Source organism: Euwallacea fornicatus, chromosome 24 (assembly GCF_040115645.1).
Source record: "Euwallacea fornicatus isolate EFF26 chromosome 24, ASM4011564v1, whole genome shotgun sequence".
NCBI classification, from domain to species: domain Eukaryota; kingdom Metazoa; phylum Arthropoda; class Insecta; order Coleoptera; family Curculionidae; genus Euwallacea; species Euwallacea fornicatus.
This window is the reverse complement of record NC_089564.1, coordinates 349,148-374,705: the sequence shown is the minus strand read 5'-3', so window position 1 is coordinate 374,705 and position 25,558 is coordinate 349,148. Positions and strand designations below refer to the sequence as shown.

Here is a 25,558-nt window from a genome sequence, read left to right as displayed (position 1 = left end):
TGACCTCCTTAAGGTAAAAATTTATGTTTGATTAAACAAGCTATTATTGAGCGCAAAAGTTGAGTTTTTACCGAAAAGGCTACTTCTCTCTAATCCGATGTAAAATCGATCCCTAAAAAGGAAAAAACTAATACGACTCCGCCACTCTCCAGGAAACAAGTACTTATTGTTTTTTATATTTTTTTATTTATTATTATTTTCATTTTTTATACTATTATTTGGTCAAAAAATTATGCGAAAGTATATGTATATCTAGTTAATTATGGAAACTGACTTTGAATACTTTTAACTCTTTTCCTTGCGACCCCCACGGCTCATGTGTTGGTATATCGGGCAAAATTAAATCCTACGCAAACTTGCGTACGATTTAATCAACCTTAACCGGTACTGCTTTAGATTTGGAAGAGAAAACGAATTAAAAAAGTACCCTGAATCTTACTAACGCAGCAATTTTGGCGAATCATCATTTTATCCATTGAAAATTTCGCTGTATAACTTTCGTCGCCCAATTACGAGGCTTTGCACTGCAACACTTGTGAAAATTCACAAAAGATTGATACGTAATTTTGCACTCAGCCTTACTGATAGCTCAAACTTGAGCTCTAATTTTAGCATTCAGGTTATCATAAATTCTCATCGATATTCGCGATATTTCCTATCCAACATAAATGTCTTTTTGTCAGCTTATAGAAATATACGAAGATATTACCGAATTAAAATGGAAGATATTTTTGTCGGATTTGGAAAGCAGGTTTGGAGGGATAAAACAGCTATAGTCAGTTCTTCGTTAACCTTTAGTTTAACTGGAGATTCAGCTTAGTTATAAATTGATGCCAAGCGAGCCGTTACTTTCAAAAATCCAGTTAAATATTCGCAATGAAAATATTGATCATACCTCATTGCTAATAAATTGCTGAAGCTTGGGCAGGTGCCAATATTAAATCTTGCAATCAGCTAATTATGACATTTGCCATTGTCAACAATCAAATTTGAATTTCCAGAAAAAGGGCAACCCGAGCAACCCTATAGCATTTCAAATTAAATCTTTGAGAATCAATCCTCGAAGAACAATGGGGAAGTTTCCGAGGCAGCAAGAAACATAAAATAAAATAAAATACTTCTCAAGTTAAGGTATAAAGGAACCTACGTAAATGGCTCGCTCCTCTAATCTGAACAACGTTTCTTGAAGATATTTTGATGGTATCGAACGAGCCATTTTTTCATATTCGCATTTGTCTTCATTTAGCACAGATATCTCAACTTTCTTAATTAAAGCATTACACATTTTTGGCATTCATTGATGGCTTTTGTTAGCGAAATATCTCTCTTAAATGTACGAGCTGCAGCCAACGATCTACTTAAAATGCATCGATACAACATCGAAATAGAACCCATAAATAACGTTTCTGACAGGAATAGATCGTTACAAATTAGTCTAACATTATATTTTCGTATTTCTTAAACGATTCTTAAATCTACGATAAAACCTATAATAAATCATGATAACAGAAACCGATCCGTGCTTGATATTTAAATCTTGAATATTTGTGCTTCATATTTCCAAATTCATATATCAATTAAACTCGTTAGTAATTAGTATTAGCAGACACAGAAAATGGTCTGGTTTGGCTTGGTATCAATATATATATATTGATAAATTTGAATCCAGAACGGTCTTATTCGCGACTTTACCCGATGTATGTACAGGGTGTTTCAAATGGGGGGGCCACTGTGGCCATCTCGGAAACCATCAGGGATACGAGGACGTTCCAGTTATGGTAAAGTTGCGTATTTTTATGTTGGATGAAACGCCATTTAAAAGCCTGAAGAATTCCGACTGGTTTCGAAAAGATACGAAAAAAGCCGAGGCTGTAAAATGACGATTTTGATTCCTTCTGACGTTATTCCCATAAATATCGGAAAGCAAATGACATTATTAGGGCTCTCAATTCTGAAGGGGAAGAAGGCACAATAAGACTTTACTTCCGACGTTTTGTCATTTAGCGACCATCATCAGTTCTCTGGTTTTAATACGCACCTAAATATTTTATCGCAATTTTCAATTTGGAAAATGTTAATGCAAAAGTAACAACAAGCTATCAATTTTTATTCATATTCATAATGAGATTAATTAGATTCAAAAAATTAAATATATTTTAATTAATAGTTATTGAAATAATGAGAGAAAACTACAAAAGGTATTCGAATCGAAAGCCATTCGCCTCGATGTACATCGTATTTTGCCATGAATTTATGTAATCTTAATATCGCACGTTGAATAGATCGATGGAAAATCGCTGTCATTTCCCACATTAAACTCAGTCGTAATTCATTAATATTATTTGGTATTTTACGGTATAACTAGTTTTGCAGATGTCCCCACATGAAATAATGCAGGGGCCTCAAGTCCGGACTTCTAGCAGGCTACCTCGGAGGTCTCTGGTTTTCGATCCTCTGGCTTGGAAAAATACTATTCGAACAATTTGTTACGTCTCGTCCGTTGTGTGGAGGAGCATCGTCGTGTTGCCACCATAACTGTGTTACGGTAATCGACGGTTCGTCTTCAAATCAATCCTGAAATTGACGTAATATTAGTTCTAAATATATTTCAGTTGTCAAAGTGCCGTCATACATTATAAGGCTACGAACTCTATTGCGCCACATACCGGTCAAGACATTAAATAACACTCGCCCTTGTCTAACTTCTACACTCTGTCTGTCATATTCTAATTCTAGAAATTTGCAATTCCCTTTCGAAATGCTTAAAAGGCCTTTGGAAGGTATTATTCACCTATAAAAAAAAATTCAAACGACAAATGGATGTAGTGTTTACAAATTTGAAAATTTACTGCATTCACACTAAATTCGTCTTCATGTGGATCTTCTCCGTGACCATAATTATTTATGTGTTTACCAAAACTTCCAAACTTCATCGAAATTTTACCAAGTTTAGAAAACAACCTTTGATCAAGTTGCTCTCTATCGGGACGTTGATTCAAATATCGTTGACTTGTAATTCTAGAATTTACATATATTAGAAGAGCAATACATTTCTTAACATGTCACGTTTTTCTAAATTTGAAAACTTTGAAAATGCAATTTTTCATTGGTTGCGATAAACTTTTAAAATGGAAAAATTAGTGCAAATTTGTAAATAGTTCTTTTAACAAATCCGCCACTACAACAATTTGCGTGTTTTGTTTGACAGTCACCTAAGCCTTAACAATTTATCATTTGCTTTCCGATATTTTTGGAAATAACGCCAGAAGGAATCAAAATTGAAGTACCAGGGCTTCGGCTTTCTTCGTATATCTTCGGAATCAGTCGATATTTTTCGGATTTTTAAACGGCATTTGCTTCAGCATAAAGACATGCAACTTTGTCGTAATTTAAACCTCTTCGCATCTCTAACAATTTCCGAGATCCCCATAGTAGTCCTTACGTTTGAGACGCTCTGTACATATGAGGAATTCAAATCGGATGTTGAACAACTCAACGTAAGAAGATTTTTAAAATGGCATTCAGCATAATGGTGGTTTGGCATTGAGTGCAACACAGACGAAATTGTGAAGATAGCGGGTGAAGGACTCTAGAAAACTAACAGAGTTGGGAAGTTGGTTAAGTGGGAAAAGAATTTAGGGACCCAATGAACGTTCGAGAAAAAGCGGATATCGCAATGCGTTTTCCTGTTTTATCTATTTACGTTTTTTGGTAAATTAACCCCAAGCCCATGAAAATGGTGTCATGATGGCTTTCCGTTTGAAAAACGCACAAGAACGCATCAACGTCACTCACATTTATAATGACGTTTTCGAAGCGTGTATGTAGTGTAATTTAACGTTCGTGCAAAATCGAAAAAAAAACCGTTAATCAGCCGATAAATTATATTATTTTTAAAAACGTTAATTTTGGTAACGTTTTATTGACACGGTTAATTGGAAGTGAGATTGAGCAAAATTGCAAACAAGGCCAAAGTTAAAGATACTAAAAACCACAACCGTCATTAATTTTTTTGAAAGACGTAATCTCCATGTGTCTTTCACAGTCTGAACGACCTTATGGTCTTGGACGCGTAACGATAAAAAGTTAATTATGACAAATTTCCGTGTTTCGGAAACGATTCCTAAATCTACGGCAAAAACCCATAATAAATCGTGATAGCAGATACCTAGCCCTGTTTGATATTTAAATCCTAAAGATTTACGTCTCGAATTTCAAAATTTGAATTAATTAGATTCCTTAGTAATTATCATTAGCAGACACGCAAAATGTTCTCAGTTAGCTAAACATGAGTAGGACACTTAAGTCTTACATTACGATCATCTAAAACCCACAACGGCCTTATTCACGACTTTACCGACATATGAGGAATTCAAATTGGGTGTGTCGGATATGAACTTTAACAACTCAATGTAAGGAAATTTTTAAAGTGGTGTTTACCGTAATATGGCGGTTTGCTATTGGAAGCAATACAGAGCGATATTTAAGTTGGCACTTAAACGTAGTGGAGCGAATATTGGGAATAACATCCGAACTTGTTACGGTGTGTTTGGCCAGATTACTGTAATAGAGTTTGCAGGTGCGGTTAATGGTCGTGCAAAGGTTGTATGTAGCCTTAATGCCTCGCATGTTCGAGGAAATATTTAGAAATTTCTCTTGTAAATACTCATATAAGAGGCATGTGCAAGGAATTTAACTCCAACCTACGCAAATCTCACGCCTCTTTAGCTATCCTAGAGACATATTTCAGATTTTTTCAATAAATAAAACCAAGGAGGTCTTTGGTTTTATGTGTACCATTCGCCGGTTTGCATAATACCTATAAAGTAGCTGTAAATGTCTCTGAATACACACGCACAGATGGGTATTTGTTCCGCCCACGTTTCGCTAATATTTATTTTGTTCTGAAAGGATCGTTCTAGGCGACCATATTTTAAAATAAATATTTGTAAAAATTATTTGGACTAACGATCTCTTTAGATGTAGCTTTAGGCTTATGTAACCTGTATATCCGACCACGATCTTCCAAACCGCCCTTCCCGCTCAGGCTGAACACCTAACAACTCAATTTTGATTCTGCCACATGTTCCATTACACTTTTGAAAAAATGCGCGTTTTTATGCCTAAAATAGACAATGTTCTAACATAGATATTGTTATATTGAAGTAAATCTTCAATTTACTTTGCCATTTTATACGGGATTTCCACCATAAAACGTACTATAAATGTTATGTTTTACAAATTTTCGAGCAGGTGCTCGGTTGTGTCGGAGTCTGTCAAGAAGTGATCGTATCAACAGTAACATGCTTGGCAAACGGGAAATTCCGGAAAATCGGAAACAATTTAAATGGATTTTTAGGGTTTTTTGACGAAAAGAAGAGAGGACTTTTTAGTAGAACAGCGAAAAAAATTACGAAGGCTGTTTCTATAGAGCATCAAACCTAAAGATGAGATTTTCTAAAAATTTACGTTCCCACATACGTACTTTGACGAACTTTCGCCGAATCCATATACACAGGGGATAATCAACTACGGACAAGAACTTCAAAAAGATGCTTTTCCCCAGACTTGGTAACAATTCTCTTTTCGATCACATTTAGACCTCAGATGTTCTCTTGAACCTCACAATCACCTTCGAGTAATAAATCACTTTCGATGTCACTTTTGCAAAGTCGTACTTGCAAAATTGCACCGAATCGTGCGAGGGCGGGTGCTTTTTCTTACACACGAATAGAAAAAGTGACTTCAGCGGGCTTTCTCTTGATTGTTAAGTCTTTCACTCTAAGCTTTTTTTCTCGTCTTTTAGCCTCCTAATGGAGGTGTGGATGTCACGCGCGATCACTACAAAAAACTCACTTCAGTGGAGACGATGAACCGTAGTCGCATGATCGATCAGAAAATTTACTATTTGCCATTAAACATGCGATTAACAGATAAACTGATTTGAGGAACCCTGCGGTGAAAGTTACGTACTCTCTAAATGTATCCGTGAAAAACAATAGGGCTTGGAGAGTGCGGTTGTGCTGTTATCTTTGTTCCTTGCTCTGCATATTCTATCCCTCTGCAGTAGTTATTAATAATACCTTCTATGATCCCGTCTCACCATCATCATCTCAAATCGTTTTATTGAAAAGTCTCTTCCATGTTGAAATGATGAAAGGGTACGACTCCATACTTAGTATTCAGTCCGGCCCTGCCTTTTCCACTTCCTAAGTATCAGACTAGAAAAAAAAATACTTCATCGTACATAATGAACCAGTTCAACGGAAAATTATATATAGCACTGTCGTCTATTAAATTAAATGTGTACAACTGGCGTGAACCTTTTTTCTCAAGTTTTTTTTCGCATTCCCTTTTAACTAGATCAGATAGCATTACGATTAATTTACTATGCCTCCATTATGTACAGGGCATTGCGTGAAATGTCATTACTGAGGGCAGATGGTTCGTGTGTGGCTGTAGGTACGAAGGGAGTGCGGCTCTCGAACGAAGATGCACTTGAACGCTTAATTGAATGAATTTTAATTTTGGTCAAATGAGCTTAAAAATAAAATGAAATTCGCAGGTTTTTACATTAAAAGCGGATTGTCGTAATTGGCTCCTATCAATTTATTTATCTCGCTTATAGCTCGTGTTATTTTGCAAATCTAAGATTTAAATTAAACCCTTTACCGCGGTCAACACTATATGTAAATTACTACAATGGAAAGCGGAGGGCTGATATAAAAAAAATTAAAATGCCCCATTCAACTCTGTTTTATCTTAACAATCACACAAACATAAATCCAGCAGAGAGAATCGTCGGCCAGCTGTTGTCGACATTAGAAATGCATTTTAATTTCGATCTTTCAAAGATCCCGCGTCACGAGCCCGCCATAAAACAAAAGACCACGCAGCTTGGGGCAACCCTTTAACCCTCGAGACCAACCCCCTGTTACTCCGAGTTTTTTTCGATTGTTTTTTTCTCGCCCATGGGGGAACTTCATTCTAGAAAAAAAACGTAGAAAAAAATATAACGTATGCGTGAGTCAAGGAATAACTTAAGTGCAGGGCCGGCCTTACTACCTCACTTTTAAAAGTTGTGGCGGTCTGTAGAAAAACGCTTATTGTGTATAATTTTCCCAATGTGCCATTGTTTAGAGGGGCTGGATCGAATTTCAAATGATGAGTCGGAATGGGTCTCCTGTCCTGGGTGCTTGGGAAGCACCACTGAACAGATTTCGGATGGCGTAACGTAAAAAAAAATTATGCCCGGGTGTAAAGTATCATTTTAGCCTCCTAATTGCGCGCGGAGAGTAGTATTTTGACGTCTTAGGGCCTAAATGCCATAGAAAAACTTCTACAATCGGTTATTTTCCGACCAAGTGTGGAAATGTACTTATCGCAGTGTACGTACCTACATATCTTGAATAGTGCGAGCTTGAGACCGCAGATACTCGGTTTTATGAAGAGATCTCGCAGGTAATTAGTGCAGGCAAGTAACTGTCAATACCACTTATGCTGAATAATACCTGCAAAATCGCAATTGCTGTCGCGAGAAAGTGCAACTTTTCCGATTCGAGTAGAATATATAATAATTTTTCAAGAATTTCGGAAAAACACTCTCCGTAACGTTTTTCCTACGAGCATCCACTGTCCCTCCGATGACCAGCCCACTTTCACGCTGCTTGACAAAGTAATGACGTCACTTTATAAAGTGATGACTTTCGTGAAGATGTGCAGGGGACGAAAGGGAACGTATCAACCACCGGATAACTTGGATGCTCTCCGGTGTAACTGACAAAAGTGATTCCGAGTCGAGCTCTTTGTCTCCCACCGAATTTGTAACGTTCATCTTCCATATCGAACATTTCCTATCGTTCCGTTCGAACTTGCAGAATCAAATATGTCGTTTGTTTCGTTTCGTCCTCAAAACAGGTATGACACGACACTGCATGGGTTCAGTGATCATATCAACCACTTCTTCACTTCGAAACGCTGCAATGGATATGGGAAATCTGAGGTCGGTAAAAAATCGTGAGAGATAATTTGAAAAGAGAAATTCAGAAAACGTCAGTTGTGCGTTCACTTGCAATATAAAATTATGCATAATTTTTTTTAATGAAATTTATTGCTTTAAAAATAATTTCTCAATTGCTCTTAACGCCATTATGAATTCCTAGTATGATTTTATCTGTTATGTGTGCCTTCTAGGGTAATTTAAGCGCAGCACATATATCATCACGAACACTTTAATTCTTCAAGTTCCATCCCGTTTTCACACTATATCTATTTAAATGCCCATACAGTAGACCCTATAACAGTATAGGTTCAGAACATTTATTTCACAAGTGCACAACCCACACCTCATTATCACTAACGTTTATCTCCCACATACACATTAATTAGCCCTGACTGACAATTAGCACCAGTTTTTGTTGGTTTACGAGTAGGTATTCTTTTCGAAAACTACCATTTCTGACAGGATTTAATTTAACATAAAACGTCGTTTAATTTATTAGATTGTGCATCGGACTGGCAAAGGTATATGGTTTATAGTCGCATTCCTGTACCTAATGGAATCGTCAAGAAACTGGAAATGTGTATGGATAATAATATGAGCATTAAATCAAGTTTTTTTTAAAACCATTTGAAATGCAGAGATATAGGTACTGCTGCTTTGAAGGCAGTTCATTTATCTTGTGCAACAATGTTTTATGTATATTTCGTATGGTTCCTAAGATATATATATTGTTCAGTACAGTTCACGGTATAAATTATTTGATAATATGGCAAAGAGGCGTGTAATGTATTACTTACGTAAACCTCTGCCATTGTACATCAAGAAACAGGAGGGTAGGTATAGATTATAACAAGAGCGTTTTGAGTATTTACAGACCGATGAATTTCGTAATAACATAATCTAGAGGATCGTGGCGAATTGGCCATAATCTCAGTTTCTTGGCGTTTATCTACGCTAGCAGGAGGGAGATACGTAACTATTTGGAAGAATCTTAATGGCACACTCCAGCACATCACTTAGTTCAGGTTAGTTCAGGTTAGCGGGCACTGTCTAATGAATGCCAAAGCCGATCCAACAAAATGATTTCAAATACGTTTGTAAAACCGTTTTTGAAATGTCGGAATCGATGTGGGACTATTTTAGCGTTGAATTGTTGCGAGTAACGAGCTCTTGAGTTTGCCACTGCGATTTCTTCCGCAACAACGGCGAAATGATCGAAATTAATTCGCCAAAGGACAATGCCTATAGTCTCGGCTAAAACCGTTTGTTGTCTATTGGGAAAGCTTAACAGCTGATTGAAAAATTGGCCCTTAGTGAGGAATAGTGGTGATTAATTAGGTACAGAAAGTCACATGACAGCCACATTATGCACAAAGTCCCCTGAATAGCCACATAATGACGTGAGATCCTCAGTCAGCTTGCGAAGCTTACAGAGAGAGGATGAAACGTTTTAGTCTAATTTCGAGGTCAGATGATTGATTGGCATGCTAATATCTTGAATGTCATGGAACATGCATGGATCGTGGAAAAGATCCCATGAAAGGTTTTCAGAACACTTGACATACCATTAATTTACGCACAAAGCAAAATTTATGGGAATCAATTAAAGCTTGTCCAGAAATAACTTTGGAACCATCACCTAAAGATATTCCAAAGGGTGTACATACGGTCCTCTCAACACATTTCCATGCTAATCGCATATTCATTAGCGGGTCATATCTTTATGTAACACGTAATTAAAGCAACTCCTTAAAAGCAAATTGCCAACTTACACGCCAATGAATCTTCTTATGCAATTGGTGGCATTAATAATACACACCTGCAAGTGCAATGGCGAATTATTTATGGCGCAATTATTAAAATTGCGCTTTTCTTATTGGCCGAGGCCTTCTCTTACACCATTGGTATAATATAACGTTAACCCACTACCGAACTGTGCTAATTTAATAAATTCGTTTTATGGCATGGCGATACAAATGGCGGTTTTGTCTAAAATTCTTATCGGCCTACAATTTAGCGTTAACCATCGTGGGGTAAATTTGGGACTTGCCGTTTTCACGTTTGATAGCATGAAAGGAATTAGATAGATAGATAGATATTCGTTAACTTGTAAGTTTTGAAGGAACAATTTTTTTTTTAACCCGAGATTTTCGTTTTGTCGGTCAAATTTGATGTTTCAACAGCGTGATGCTGATTTTCGTTGTTTACGCCGGACCGCTCACTCGGGGAATTACAGAGCTAACTTGCATCAGTGAGTGCGGCAACAATTAATGCGAGGAAAACCGTCAATAATTTTTCGGATTTCCACAACTGCGAATTATGTTGGAAGAAGGTGCGAGTGCACCAGACTTTTTTTCCAGTTGAAGTTGCGCGGATGCAAAGTTGTGGAAAACATTTTAGACCGATTCTCGTTGCACGAAGCGTATGGAAGAAGGTAATTTTGTTAATCATCTCCTTGAACGATTCGGTCGCAGGATTGAAACATTTGAGTTTGTTACAACACTACTAGCATGGAATTATTATCATAATTCCATTGCTACAAATTACCGCTGCATGTAATTCGCCAATGATCAGTTTAGCGTAACAATAAGAAACTAGTAATGCATTGTTTAAATATTAAACTTGACAGATGAATACAATTCTCGCGATAATTTTCCTAGTCGTGCAAGCAAAGTTGTAGCAAATTGAAATACCTATCTCCATCTTACGGGCCGTATTTTAAGATGTGATTCCAAAACTTCTCTTTTCTTGAATGCAATTCGTACGACGAAAATGAATAGATAATTTTCGATAACTTTATGCTCACGTGACTTAAAAACTGAGACTCAAAAAGAGCACGAGTTGAAATCATGCACGCTTCCCAAAAATTATTTGTAATTTTCATTGCACATTTTCTATTACCTCTAACAATATTTGCATAAAACGCGATAAGAAATCCGTTGCAGCTAATTTACAACGATGTAAAGGTTCAAGCTCGATTTAGTAACGTTATGACGAAAGAAAAATAAACATATCAATTACTTCGTTAGCGTTTATACTTCACAGAAATTTGATGTAAAACATGATATTTGATAGTTATGATGTCTACACAGGGTGTCCCATACTAACGACATAAAGTTGAAACTAATCTAACTTTTTTATACGTGCCGATAACGTCGATATTCTTACACATTCTGATAATTTCAACTCTTCTACATCCATAGATTATTCTGCAAGAACACTCGTATCTTTAGAATTTTCGAGATATCTTCAATTCGGTGATTCCGTGCATTTCGAAATTTTTGCGTAAAAAAAATCTAACGGGCTTAAATTAGAACTCAAAACTCATTGAAGATTCCAGTGACGGAAAGTGACATTTGCATCAAGCAAATCTAGTTATTTTTTTGCTCTCTAGCACTCAATACTCATTCATAGCATTGTTTCTGAGATTCTCGGTAAAGGTATCGACTAAGACCCCACCGCGCACGTATTACATACCACGTTGTAAGTCTGATTTCATCTTAATTTGGCAATAATTTCCCTCTTGAGTTGGAATGAAAATATGTACCTCAAACACTTATTAAAGCAAATTTATGTCCGTCCGTCAATATTCAGCCCTTGTCAGGTCCACAGTTAAAGACCTATATTACACGCCTTATTTTAGTGGGGTTATAAATTCGCCCGTTTTATTGTACTAGGGCTATAATAAGTAACTTTATGGCCGCGAAAGCGTATCATAAAGTGTCCTTTATAATGAAGTCGGACATAAAATAAATTTATTTCAAAATGAAGTAAAAACATCCCGGCCATTACAAATTTGATAATAAATACCACATTCATCACTTTCAGTGGGATTGTTATGCTTCGCATGCATCCAAAGGTGTTTCCTTTATTTTTAGGCGATGCAATGACAGCGAAACCATTTAGAAAGGCAGTGTGTGGCAACCAGGACAAAGCCACGCCATTTTCATCGGCGGCCTGCGTTTCCATCCATCTTCTTCCGGGAGTTCCGGCTGTCCGGACTCCAGATGGATACAAATGGCCCGTCGTCGGACATGTCATCAGACTCGTAGCTCTTTCGCGACAACCTAAAGAAAAGAAAAACGACGACTGGTAACATGTTGCTTGCTGTTGTTGGGTTGGGCTTTGTGTCGCAAATAATCGTAAGTTATGTATTATGCCGGGAATGCATGTTTTCTTTGATCTTTTATTAGAAAATTCATCATAGAATCAGTACACAGAAAGGTAAGCGCCGCGAAAAAACGAAACCGCTCCTTTCAATTACTATAATTAAGAGAATTACCTAATTCTCCACTATTGTCTTCATTTTGATGCATAATGATCCAAGTGTCTCTAAGTAAGACCGCACCTTCTAATTACTGCCAAGAACCATACATGACAGGAAGTGAGAGTGGGCCCCGAGATTTTCGTTTATCTGCCCACGAAGGACTTTACAGGGTTTATGAAAAAATATTTCCAGATAACGACTTGGGCTACAAGACAAAGTGACATGGCACTGAAGTCGTTTTCTCCGTTCACGATTAAGGTGTAATGTTGTAATTATTCTAATATTATTCTGGCCATTGTATTCTGATTTTGCCCATCTGGTTATTTGTGGTTTATCTGGTGCACGTCAGGTGTTAATTCGTGTTACAGATTTATTCTGAAACAGTCATGGCCATAAACAGAATCAGTTTCAGCTTAAGAAAATCGAGTTGGTAAATATCACACAAACACATATTTAGTTAATATATCTTAGTATTACGTTGGGCTTAGCATAACTAAAAGCTCGGAATTCGACACGCGTACTACTCACACTATGTGGGAGATATACGAAAAAAGTTTTGTGTGAATGAAGGTAAACGTAGAAAAATTGAGTGATAACTCGTGAGTGGTGTCACGCTGAGTTTAAATTATCCGCGGCAACTTTTTGCTCCTTTAGGAATATTCAAAAATAAAAAAGTTTTATTCGGATAAACATCAATTTAGGAAAAGTTCATCACAACTCCTCGAAAGGAGTTGAGCGCTAAAGCAGACATGGAACGAAGATGATGGGCAACACCCGATCACACACATCTCTACTCGATGGCTTCATGAGGCATGTGTACGTAGAAGATAGCTACACGCAAGCTGTTCGTGGCCAATGACATACACACATTCGGCGTAGCTGTAGTGCTTTACGAGATTTTGCTCAAATACAGTCAACACAAAAGTGTCAAAATAAACTTTGATGTCGCCTATTGCGAAATATGCAGTTTTTTAGGTAAAGTTAAGTTGTATCACATCTCTATATTTTGACCTCCTAAGTCAGTGGTAGAGTGGTGTACAGGAAGAGTCCTGTATAATAATTCAGTTAGGAGCAAGTATCAAGATACACATACAAAAACTAACAAAAAAACATGTAAAGCATTAACGCAAGCTCTTTATAGGAAAGGCTAAGTCAAAAGCAGGTGAAAAGTTATAATATAAAAGTAAATTAAAAATATAATGTAAAACTTGAATATACATATGTTATATTGAATACGTATCCATAGTCTAACGATGGTCTGCAGATGTGCTATTTCTATTTTTTATGGATTGATACTCTCAAATATTTTACATCGTTTTTTATTCATTTGTATGACAGTCTCCTATTAAGACTGGGCATTCTACATTAATATTGCGATTTGAGAATAAAAACTGGGTTTTGATGTTAATATGCACTTATAGACCCCTGAGACAGGAAGAGAGTGCGTGGTCAATTCAAACTTCAAATTGTAGATTTTTGAGTAAGTTTTTGATAGTATGAAGTAGATATGTTGGGATTTGTCTAGTAAACCATTGTACCAAACACTGTCAAATGCTTTGTTTATGTCCATAAATAAACCTGTTGATATTTTGTCAGTTGTGTGTGAATTGTATTTTGTTCATCGAAACCAATAGGAGGTGAATAGTCAAGTTGTCCGATTTCATACCGAAACAGCTCCTGGGGCCTGTTTTTTTTTATTATGTATTCAAAAACTTTACTGAACTCCGAGAGTAACGTAATAAGTCTTTAGTCTCGTACTCGTGGTGGATAAGTTGGACATAAATATCTTCGGGAAGCGAAAGACATTAAATATTTAATTTCAGTTTATTTATAACATCAGAAAGGCCATCGAACTATAAGATAAGAGTCACTCGAATCGTTTATCATCCTGTTGCCTCAATAAGGCAGCAGCCTTTTCGGATGTCACAACTCGCTAAACTTGGACCAACAACTCATAACGAACTATAAATTTCCTCACAGTAGGCAACCTAAGCAACGGAGAGGCATAAGAAGCATGAAAAGTCCAGTGCAGATGATACTTTGTTACAAAAAAGGAGCAGTAGGCGCCCCCGCGACACCTTAAGGAATACGAGATAATGCACTTAAGAAGATGATCGAATTTCGCTACCAAGACTTGCAAGATTTTGGCTAAAGTTACTCTTGGCCCTTTCTCAGTGTCCGTGAACGTTGAATGAAGTTAAAACGAAAAATTCAATACTAGACTCAGCTACAACTGCCGCGCACGTTTTAAAATTATAAATTATAGATGGTGCTTAGCAAATATGCGGCACGATTTAAGGATATGCTCTCCGAATGAAAATAATAAAAAAGTTTATTTAAATAAAAAGTTATACCGTTTGCAGCAATCTTGAGAAAAAAACGCAATTTTATTTTTTGTAACATGCATGCGTTCTTCAATCGAGCTCCTCCGCACCGCATATGCGACTATTTCAACATATGTACATTTAGACATGATATGTACATATATATAAAGTCCAAATATATGTTAAAAAACTCTGAAATTAATTCGAAACTGTTTTAAAGCTCACTTTAATATTTAAATAGCCGGATCTCTTTAAAAAAACACTTCCAAAAACTTCATTTACTGACCCGAATTCCAGACATTTCACTGTCAAGTGTTTTAGCGCCATTGAAGGGGATGTTTTAGTTAATAAAGAGATAGCTTCGACGGCATGCAGGTCAGTGGGTCACTGGTCACAGGTAAGATAGAGTACGGAAGCCCCTGCACGAAAGCTAGACAAGGACATCAATATCGGCAATACACAAGTGATGTTTAGAGCCGAATTCGTCGAACAAGCTGTCTATCCTTGTTTCGGATTCTCAAGTGTTATGAGGCAGAGAAAGATAGACTTTTGCGACAAACTCCTTTTTTATTTGTGTCATTATAACTTTTAAAACGTTTGTTTTGATTTTCATCAGAAGATGGCTGTCGTTACGTTGTTCCGTTGACATCTAATTAAAATAGTTGAAAATAATGTTTCGGGGTAGTAATTATCAAGTGTTATCGTGTCTCTTCAAGTAAACTTTCCCAGAACCAGAGGCGAGTAATATGCAATGTAAGATTCAAGCATATACATAATAATTTATAAAATGAAAAGAAAATAAAAAATACATTTGGAAATGCTACAATAGGATACTTGGACAGTTAAGGAAGTGAAATTGTCTTATTGATCTTACAAGGTAGAGTGGGCTCAGAATGGTTCAGTTGCGACAATTAGTTCAGGTAATTCGTGAGTCTCCACTTATGGAAACATGTCATTGTGTTGTGTGTTAGCCTGAAGTCTTTCTACAACATCTTCAGTGATTTTCCGTAGAGACTTTGTCATGTACAATAAGTGCAGTATCATCAGCATATTACAATATGCATGCAGTGTTGTTTCCAATTTTTTTTTGCTTAAGACATGGTTGTTTTGATCTTGGCATTATAGATTACAAAGAAAGGGTGAAAGCGGCAGTCTCTGAGGGAGCCTTTGTTCAAGAGAGAAGCAGAAAGAAAAAGTATCGACAATTCGTACTTCCATTTGCTCTTTGATATCAAGATTTGTTATTTGGCATTTGAAGTTTGCATAATTAGTACAGTAGATCACCGTGCCAGACGGGCTGAAATGTCTGATTAATGTCCATAAATGGATTTTCCAATCTTCTATTCCATGGATATGATGTTAGTATATTGTTGATGTGGCAGTATAGGTTTTCTAAGCATGCTTACAACCATTTGTCCTGTCAATATTGGTCTACCAAGGTCTTAATATTTCTGTTGAAGTAGTAAGTGTGTCTACATAGTTCCCTTTTTTGTTTGATCGACCTCAATATGCCTCAAATGGCAAGCTAAGTTCATAAACGCTGTCTTCAGTTAACATTTTTTAATGTTGAGGAAACTTGCTGTTGTACATTTAGTTTCAAAATGGGCTGGATGTAGTCATGCATGAATCCTTAGGCCCCGTCCGTGTCGGTATTTGTGTAGTTTAGGTCTTCAATATTATGTTTTACACACACAGATTGTTTTCATGATTGTCATAGAAAAAATAACATAAGTTACTGCAGAAATTTTTACTAAAACAGAAATGCAATCTATGTTAAACTAATTTTATTGCAATAGAAAATAAATTTGACCTAAACATTACTTTTCTAACAACAGAATGTGGTTTCTGCCATTACAGCAAGTATGTTTATTTAAACCCATAAAGTTAGTTTACTATTGCAATAAAATAGATTTAGATTTCTATTTACAGCAGTGTAGAAAATTTCTTAGTGTGTTTTTGTTTATTTTCATGGTCCTAAAAACAATAATATGGGGTACAGGTCAATTAGATGTTGTGACAGTACTCGTCGACAGTTTCCAGATTCGGGCCTTAACACCACCCCATCTCTCTCAAAAATTAATAATCTCATCTCTTCAACTGGTTGCCCTCAAATATTAAATCGCTTCTATTAATAATCACTTTCGTCACACACTTATTGGTTGAATAACTATTTCCGTCGGCTGGCTCTTAACATGTTTGTTTAATGCATACTAAATTCGTTCATTAATGACCTCCATAAATGCTCCTACATGGCATGATTCTGTCATTGTCATGTAGTTGGAATTTTTGAAATAGGTAACTCGCATTATTCCAATAATGCTCATATGAATTGCGGGCTGCGCCTACGCATAACTATCAAACACCTTGTCACTCAAATTGAGATAATGAACTATTTTGATTTACATTAAATTCAATATTAGATTTTGTTCAAGGACCGTGACCACTCCCCGTTGCCGACATAAAAATATTATTACTAACTCGTATATTAATGGGCGATTACTAATCTGTTTTATATTAACGCGTTTATTTCGCTTACGGGTAAAACCATCTGCATTAACTGCCTTCTTTAATTGACGTGTTGGTTAAATAATAAATCCTTCAGAAATCAAGAAGTAAATATATTTTAGTTTGTTTTATCTAGCGTAGTAACCCTTAATAAATGTAAAAAATCTGGATAGGATGGTCTTCTAATCCAAAAGTTAAAACACCTCCAGAGTACGTACACGACGCAATTGTCGATGTTGACATTATCAGTGGGTAAAAACTACTGAACTTTGTTCACAAAGCAATCGCATTGCTCAGATGGATAGTTTAACATAGAAAAACGTCGACGCGTCTACGACCTCATAGCTTCATTCTTGTTCCGTCAAATCAACCATCGTCTGTTCATCCTGGGAGGCAATCTTCCTACTGACTTCCTTCTTAAACTTCGTTGGTCAGCAGATAAAAGAACGTTTATTATACTTCTCAGAAAAGCACTAATAAATTACGATGAGAAATTTCGGAATACCCAAACGATGCCATAAAGAAAAGTCTGCGAGGGAATTGAAGAACTGTACATAGGATCCAGAATATACAAAATTTTAGTTGGTAAGTAGAAAGAGGTACTGATTTTCATCCAACACCCAAAGGGCTCCAGCAGGGGAAGGCTGTGGCTTTTGGCGAAATGTCATTACCCAGAACTATTTTAATGTATAAAATGATGGTCCCTCGTCAACATCAAATAAGACATACCCTCCCCCCTTCGTTCTCTGTTCCCTACTACCAACGATGTGGTTACGGAAAGCTAGGTTAGGCAGGAGCCATATAGGATGATTCAAAAGTATTTTAACGTACTTTTGAAAAGGTAAAATTCTAATAAACAACTCTGCCTCTGGCAAAAACGTTACAAACATACAGTATGGTCGATTTTTACTGGTTTTCCTGGAAAAAGAAATAGAATATACAATGCACGTGTAGTAGGAAATTAACCTTTTCCCCGCCGAGAACATAAGGCAAAATAATAATATTACAGACCAAGAATATGATTTTCCTACAAGTTGAAGACACTATTTTCTTGCAACTCAAGTCTAATTTTAAATGTGTAAACTTTAAACATAATTTATACGGAAAGAGCAGAACAGAAATCTTTTGTCGGTATGTTATTTACCTTGTTGAGAGTTAACGGATATTGTCGGCCATATTCAGGGTGTTTCCTAAGTACGGTACGTAACGTCGGGAGCGTATTCTGTCGCTAAAATAAAGGTAATTTTGTTATATAAATTATATCGCAAAAATGCTTCGTTACAGAAATACAGGGTGTAAATATTTCGTTAAAAATTACGTGGTAAATGTTGTCCCCGAGTGTTCTTTTTCAATATATTTTTTCTTTTTTAATTCCTTTTTAGATTTGGAAGGAAAACGGCATTTTTCCTTCCGAATCGAAAAAACAATTAAAAGGTAAAAATATTGAAAAAGAACACTGGCGTACCGCGGTTACCACGGAATTTTTTAATGACATTTTTACACCCTACATTTCCGCAACGAAGCATTTTTGAGATGTAATTTATATAACATAATTACCTTTATTTTAGCAACCAAATATGCTTCCAAATTTACGTATCATACTTAGGAAACACCCTGTATATTAAATGATTAAAACCTTGACTACAGAACCTTTTTTTTAATTATTTTTTCAATATGGTTGAAGAAACTTCTCTTGAGTTTTCTTCTTTCTACGAAGTTTTCGAATGTGTTGCTTTCTCTTCTAAATGCCCAATATACTATTTGCGAAAAATCATTGGATTACCATTTTCTTTTCACAAATGATCAATGTGACACTGGTAGAAATAACAATACATATTTTATTTATAGCAAAATATGCGCATTCCTTATGGATGAACATCCAGAATCATCAAAATATTTTAAACGGTTACTCAGAAATTAATAAGCATGTGTATTCTCAAAGATACTGCCGAGAACCATTGTTTATCAAGATTTAAAATATGTTACCTACCCACTTTAAAATAAAAAAGTTCGTCAAAGGAGCCTTGAATTGTTTTTGAAAATTATTAGCTACAAGGAAATTGGGGGAGATTGTTTCCTAAACTTTCTCTGCAAACTTAATTAAATCGACCGGACTGCGGCACTGGAATTCTAGAGGCTCCGTGACCTTGAGCAGAGGGGATTCAGCTAGGGTCGCCCATAGCTGTTCGTCGACGACTTGGAAGGATGCAGTGAACTCTTTGATCAGGAACAGGTGTAGGGGAGTGGACCATTCCAGAGTGTCCACGAACAAACTGCTCATAACGATCTTGGTAAACCAAGATGCCAGGAATTTTCATTATTTGTTAAACATTAAGAAAGTTCCATGTGCACTCGACCACAAATCACCTTAACAATTATTTACGGTTACCTGCAAATACAAATTATTCAAGGAATGGATAACTTTTTAATTTCTTTATTGAGCGATAAACGATGAATTCTTATTTTCTAGCTTTTCAAAGTCATAAATCTCTTACTAAAAAAATTACAACAATAAATTTTATGATTACAATAAAAGACTATTCTCGTTCAGAATCTATGACTGCGTAAACTAGTCGAGACCGGGTTATCTACATATGTTCCCAAAATCGGTCGTGACATACGTGACTCAATCGTTTTAATTATCTCAACTGAGAACGTCATTTATGCTTAAAGTCGAGGTAAGTTAATTTAGGCCCATTTGAAGAAAGAAGGGGTTCTCAAGACCCTTTTTTTGGGATCAAACAGTACATCTAATAGCAATAAATCATTCGAACATACCTCCTACCATATAATGTCAAAGATCATCTGTTTATTTGAATTCTATTTCGATGGATATTCTGCTGGGTCTCCGTAAGGCAATCAACAATGGAATTATTACCGATGCAGTCAAAGTAGGGTGTTGATGCGGCGATTACAGAATATGCTGGGATCCCTAGTGATTACCGCAACATTACATGGTGACACAATCATATTTAAAGTGCCCAAAAATTACCTCCAGAGGGGGATGGCTACTTCTTCTGGTCACCTACTTACCAGTCTACTCTTGTGAAAATTACGACAAGCCTGTGTCGACGGCGCAGCAGCAGTCATAAGGGACCGTTCACAAAGTTTTATTTTCCACGTCACTCAAGGTGGTACTTGATGAAGTACGCATGTCGCGCAATGAAAAACTAGTCAATTAATCTTATTAAAGTAAAAATGAATTTTTCAATCAAAGAAAGAAAACTGGGGTTTCGAAAGGCACCGTGCCTCATTGACGTAAGAACAGCGTTTTCAGCAGAAATAAAACATCTGGACCTATCTAAGGACGTCTGGACCCTCTAGATGAGTATATCTCTATCCTGGAACCCAGACGTCTTTGATACAATAAGGAAGACACTGCTCTCTGAAGAAACCTGTGAAATCAAGTCTGGACAGTAGATAATGTGAATAATAAACTTTCTGGTTTCATGGAACGATAATCGGAAGTGTCGATAACTCAGTCCATTTTACTCCATTTTGAAGAGTACTACTTATGACTTCCCCGAAACTCGTTAAACTTGCTCAAGTAATTAGCGTATCTTTCGAATCTTGTCATACACTCATGCACATGCCTAAGTACCATCACTCTTCCTAAATATACGATTTTTACTTACCTTAAAAGTGGTTATAAAACAAAGTTTAATTTATTTGGCTTTAAATAAGTCGCCGATGACAATGTGGCTCAGGCTACTGTCTCGTAAACAGCGGTTATTTATTCCTGCGGTTATTATCTTTCTTTAGCCATGTTGCAGGCAATGAATCTATGAAAAGCAGGACTGGCCAATTACAGTAGCAACCGCTAGAAACTATATTTAAAATGTTTCTTTGCGTTGGTTAGAAGTTAGCAGGAAGCTCTGCGGGCTATCGTTTCACTTTAAGACGTGGGCATTGTCTCTTTGAAACTATTTTGCTGAGGAACACCGGGTATGATGGTAAATACCTTGTTAAAATGGGTAAATTTATTTTCATGAGGCCTGTCTATTTTGAAGCGTTGTTTACCGCATTTGCGCAAAAGACAGTAGAGCGCATTTCCCAGTTACTAAAGCTAAAAAAACAGCGAGGAAACTGTTGCTGACCAGCAAGCTCGAGGTACCTTACCGTTCTTGAACACTTATAAGAAGTGTCTTTGATGCTGAAACGACTCGTGTTAGTAGGTATTCGTTCTTGACAAACAATTTCTATTATAATAATTGTTATCTTTATAGCCCCGTAGTGAAATAAATTAAAGTACAGACGCGTTATGAGAGTTTAACCCATAATATCTTCATTTGGTTATTTAAACTCACGTACAGATTTATCACGCTATGCAATGCCCTCTATCGACGAACAAAAAAAATTACGCAAATATTTGAGTCGTCAACAATAGTGGGTCGTGAATGATCATGAGATCATCATCTTTCTCGATGTGTAAAAAGTAATTAAAATGTCGCATTATTCAACAAAAATATAATCAAAAAAATATATTAAAATTTTTATCTGAATCTCGGGAACCTAGCTGTTTCGGATTTGCATTAATATTAATTTTTCATGTGAAAATTCTTCAAGTAAACTATGTACCCGGGTGCGAAAGCAACAATGACCCGGATTTGCGGAGACGAATGTCCTGAAGCACAGTAACTTAGTTTAATAGCTCTAGGTATAATGAAAAGTTCGATAATATGCTTATAATTATGAGTCCGTAGGTGATAAGTAATAAAAGTGGTAAATTAAATACGAGCCAAACGGTAAATGGTGATAAAAAAGCTCCGTGGGTGTTAATTTTCAATGATGTATTACTTTAGTTGTTGAGCAATCAACCGTGGTGCGTGGTTTTGTTGGTTGTAAAGGTTTATTAGCATTTTGACAATTCATTTTCTAATTAAGTCGTTGCGAGGAGGCATGAAGAAAGGGAGAATCACCGGCTGTAATGTTGATGTTAAAGTTAAAATTATGATAGTAAGGCCGAGTTGAAGTGTTGAATCATGGCTTAAGCTTGATTCGCCCAAACCCGACCCTCGTAAATTTTGATGTCCAGAAGAAATACATTGCCGTCTCAATAACAGTAATCTACCTTAAACAAATTCCTCACGTGTGTGTGTGTGTGTGTAAGACGCTCGCAACCAACTCTCGTACTTCATGCGATCTTGGAAGGTTGATCTTGGATTGGTTCTTGCATCGGCATTCTTGGTAGGCGGTGATGAGCAAGAAAGTCCAAGTCTTTTTTGCCATCAATAGTAGCTGGGGATAAAATGAACATGGTACAAAATAAATTCTCAATTTGGGGAACCGATAAACTCGACCCTCATTATTACTACCTAGTTGTACGAGTAACAATAAGAAAGCAATGTAAAAGCCATTTCGTCACAGCTCGAACTATTCGCAAGTTTCCGAAAGTCCAAAAATTACTAAATTTCAAAGGGGAATATTTTGAAAACAGGAATAACTGAAATATTAATATCGAAGGCTATGCCGCAGAAAGTGAATTTACAAACACTCTGTCCAAAAATGAGCATTTTTTAAATCTATTTATTCTATCGCTTGTTAGTGCCTTGTTTCGAAATAAAATCCGAGTTTTTTACTTCATTTTTTAAAATTAACCACTTATTTTGTGGCTAGTTGTGTATTCAGAATTATCAGTCATCAATCTAGAATAATCAACTGCCATCAATAGAACAACTGCAAATCAGATTGGGTTGCAAATTTCCATTTTTGAACTTGATCAGTTACTTCATATTCATTGTACCTACTTCTGCAATAATGCTAACGATTATGACCTGAGACTTCTGTAGCATAGGCAAGTAAACGGTATTGATACAGCCTATGACGTAAGTATTGATCATGACGTTACAGTTTTTCATGTCCGTTGACCTGTTCAATCCAAGACATGACAGGTCAGACACTATTTGTTAAACGTCGGATAAGCAGGTGTCTGCAGTAAACTAGAATGTTTTAGCTAGTGTAAGTTAAATGCAAATTCTCAATCCTTCGTCAGAAGTTTCAACAACTTCCGAGAAATATTTAGAAACGTTCCACAATCTCGGCGTTCAAAGAGTTTGAAAAAATTCAGCAAAGGAAATCGGTAGAACTAAAGCAGGCGAAGAAAAAAGCGACGATTTTTCAAACAAATCTTCAACTCCCAGCGATTAAATTCTTAATTAAAATTAAGGAAAAACAATGTTAATCACTTCCGTTACATCTACATTGTTGCGAATGATTTAAACTCGCCCGACGACCCTCTTAGGTGTTAAAACCCCTATGAATTGTCTTGTCCCGAATTGATAAAGAATTTTTACGATTTCCTCAATCCACATTTCACATTCACATCTCTATTGGAGATCTAGTGAACAAGGCGAAACCGAAAATAAATTTCTTTTAATGACGGCGTATTATGCAAGAGCGTCCATCCATTGTGGGTCGCGTGTGAAGACCCACTTAAGTTAGTACGAATAGAAATTCGACATTGGAGTAAAGTTTTCTTCTTAAGGATCGTCCGCTTTTGATAAACGCAACAATGGATTCATTTTCGCAAAAAGATGTAGAAGAAAACACCTCAAACAGGTGCACACCCAACAGCCATCCATTGACGCGTAACATTATATCTATCAATGGCCATATTACTTCCTGCAAAAAGCTCAGTTCTTCGTAAGCCAGTATTAACTCCTAATGCGGTAAATTGTTCTTCTTCAAGCGCATCACGTTCAGCTCATCCTTCCGCATTACGATTCGGGAAATCTTCAGAGACCTTTTAAGTCGCATCCGCATAAAAACTAGCCAGATTTATGCCTCTTTGCCCCGAATTAGTCTTGATGACTCCCCGTTGGAGTACCATAATCTACTTCTTTTTTCGAGGCACGTCTAGGTTTTTGTAGTGTTTTCAGTGTCGTGCTGTAATGCTGATATCGTCTTTTAAGGCTTTCGCTGTTATCTTCTTCCATTAAGAGAGGAAAACAATTATAGCTAAATTCGAACATTCACGTACTCTCGGAAATAAGTATTGGTCACGATTCTGTGATGTTTTATACAAATATTCTGTCACTTAAGAGATGAGTTGTAACCCCCCACACTTCACTATAAACCGCCATATTGGCTGTATTAACAGGCACCGGGCAGCTGTTTTCTCGAAACAAGCCAATAAATTGAAATATTATATTGTTATCATGATTATGTTGCCCACAACCCAGTGTCACAATCGAGCAAAATACAGCTTGTTCTTATCTAAACAGGACATCGCGACGACCAGACGAAGAACCATATTTTGCACCTGTTTTTATCTCATCTTGTCATCTTTTTAATGAAGTGGCTAATATAATCTAGATGACTTTTCATTTCCTTATTCCCTAATCGAGGCTCAACCCACAATTATTTCCTTTTTTGTCCCCAATTCTCTCTACCTCTATCTTTCATCGAAATACCTAAAGCCGGTCTTAATGCTATTAAGAAATTATCTTAACGTGTATCATCACCGTTATTGGCCTATACTGTAATCAACTAGCAGTAAATCTTGCACTTAGTTGATTTGTCTTTAATTCCAGCTTACATATAAACGAAAAAACATGATGTAACCAATAAACAATGGTGCTTTATGAGGAAACCAAACGGTGCCGAACTAGGCAATCGGAGTTAAACAGGCTGTTCCTAAATGGTCATTATTCCGAAAGTTGGCAGTTTTAGAAATACAGGATGCTCAAATTAAACTTGTTTTTTTTTCAATTCACACGCGGTTAAGCCCACTTTCTCGCAAATATTTCAGTGCGGAAAGTTATACTTTTCCACTCCAGCGCTGGAATCAGGTGCCATGTTCCCGCAAAAGTGGCATTAGCAGTTATTTTCCCGCCTTATTTACGTTACATTAACCAAAAAGTTAAACGTGTTTATAAATTTCGTAGGTATGCCCAAATGGCTATTCAGTCCTTCTTGGAACCTTTGCGCATTCAACCGCACTCGTTCACAAGCCAGAGATAATATTTGTAGCTGCTACAGATTTTGGTAGCATCGAACGATTTTTTCTGTCTCAAATATTATCGGCTCTCTTGAAGAATATCTGTTGGAGTTTCACGTAATGCTTCTAGGCCTGAGCAGTTTCACAACGCAAATTTAAAACGATTGATGGAAAAACGGCCGTTTGCTTAACGAAAGGTTTCAAAAATGATTTACCCTCCTTCATGAGATGGTTTTGAATTAAATTATGTGGAGATATCAGATTCGCCCCAAAAAAAGCCACTTTCATGCAAAAAAAAAATGAAAAAAGGACCCCGTGTGTGTGCTCTCCAATATCGAATTACGTCCATTGCAAAGATTGAAACAATGTAATCTCTTCTCACATGCAAATGGAACAAACACACGACAAAAAGAAGCAGGCTCGGATTACACCCGGGTTTAATTATAACCCTCCAGGGCCTTACAAAAGGTATTTTCGTGCCAAAAACTCCTCTCCAGCACGTTCCTGCTCTCCAGCCGCCT

General features: G+C 36.6%; 1 protein-coding gene across 2 annotated transcripts in view; it reads right to left on the bottom strand.

Annotated features, from left to right (window-relative positions):
* Window positions 1–2,281: 2,281 nt before the first annotated feature.
* roq (roquin) overlaps window positions 2,282–25,558 on the bottom strand; it is a 152,038-nt gene continuing 128,761 nt past the window's right edge. The window contains exons 13-14 of one of the 2 annotated variants that reach the window (XR_010733347.1): window positions 22,170–22,336; window positions 2,282–2,574 (exon numbers count right to left, since the gene is read on the bottom strand). The gene's annotated coding sequence lies outside the window, so the exon portion shown is untranslated. Of the gene's footprint in view, window positions 2,575–11,982; window positions 12,070–22,169; window positions 22,337–25,558 lie in introns of those variants that run through there. The other variant, XR_010733346.1, reaches the window with a different exon arrangement.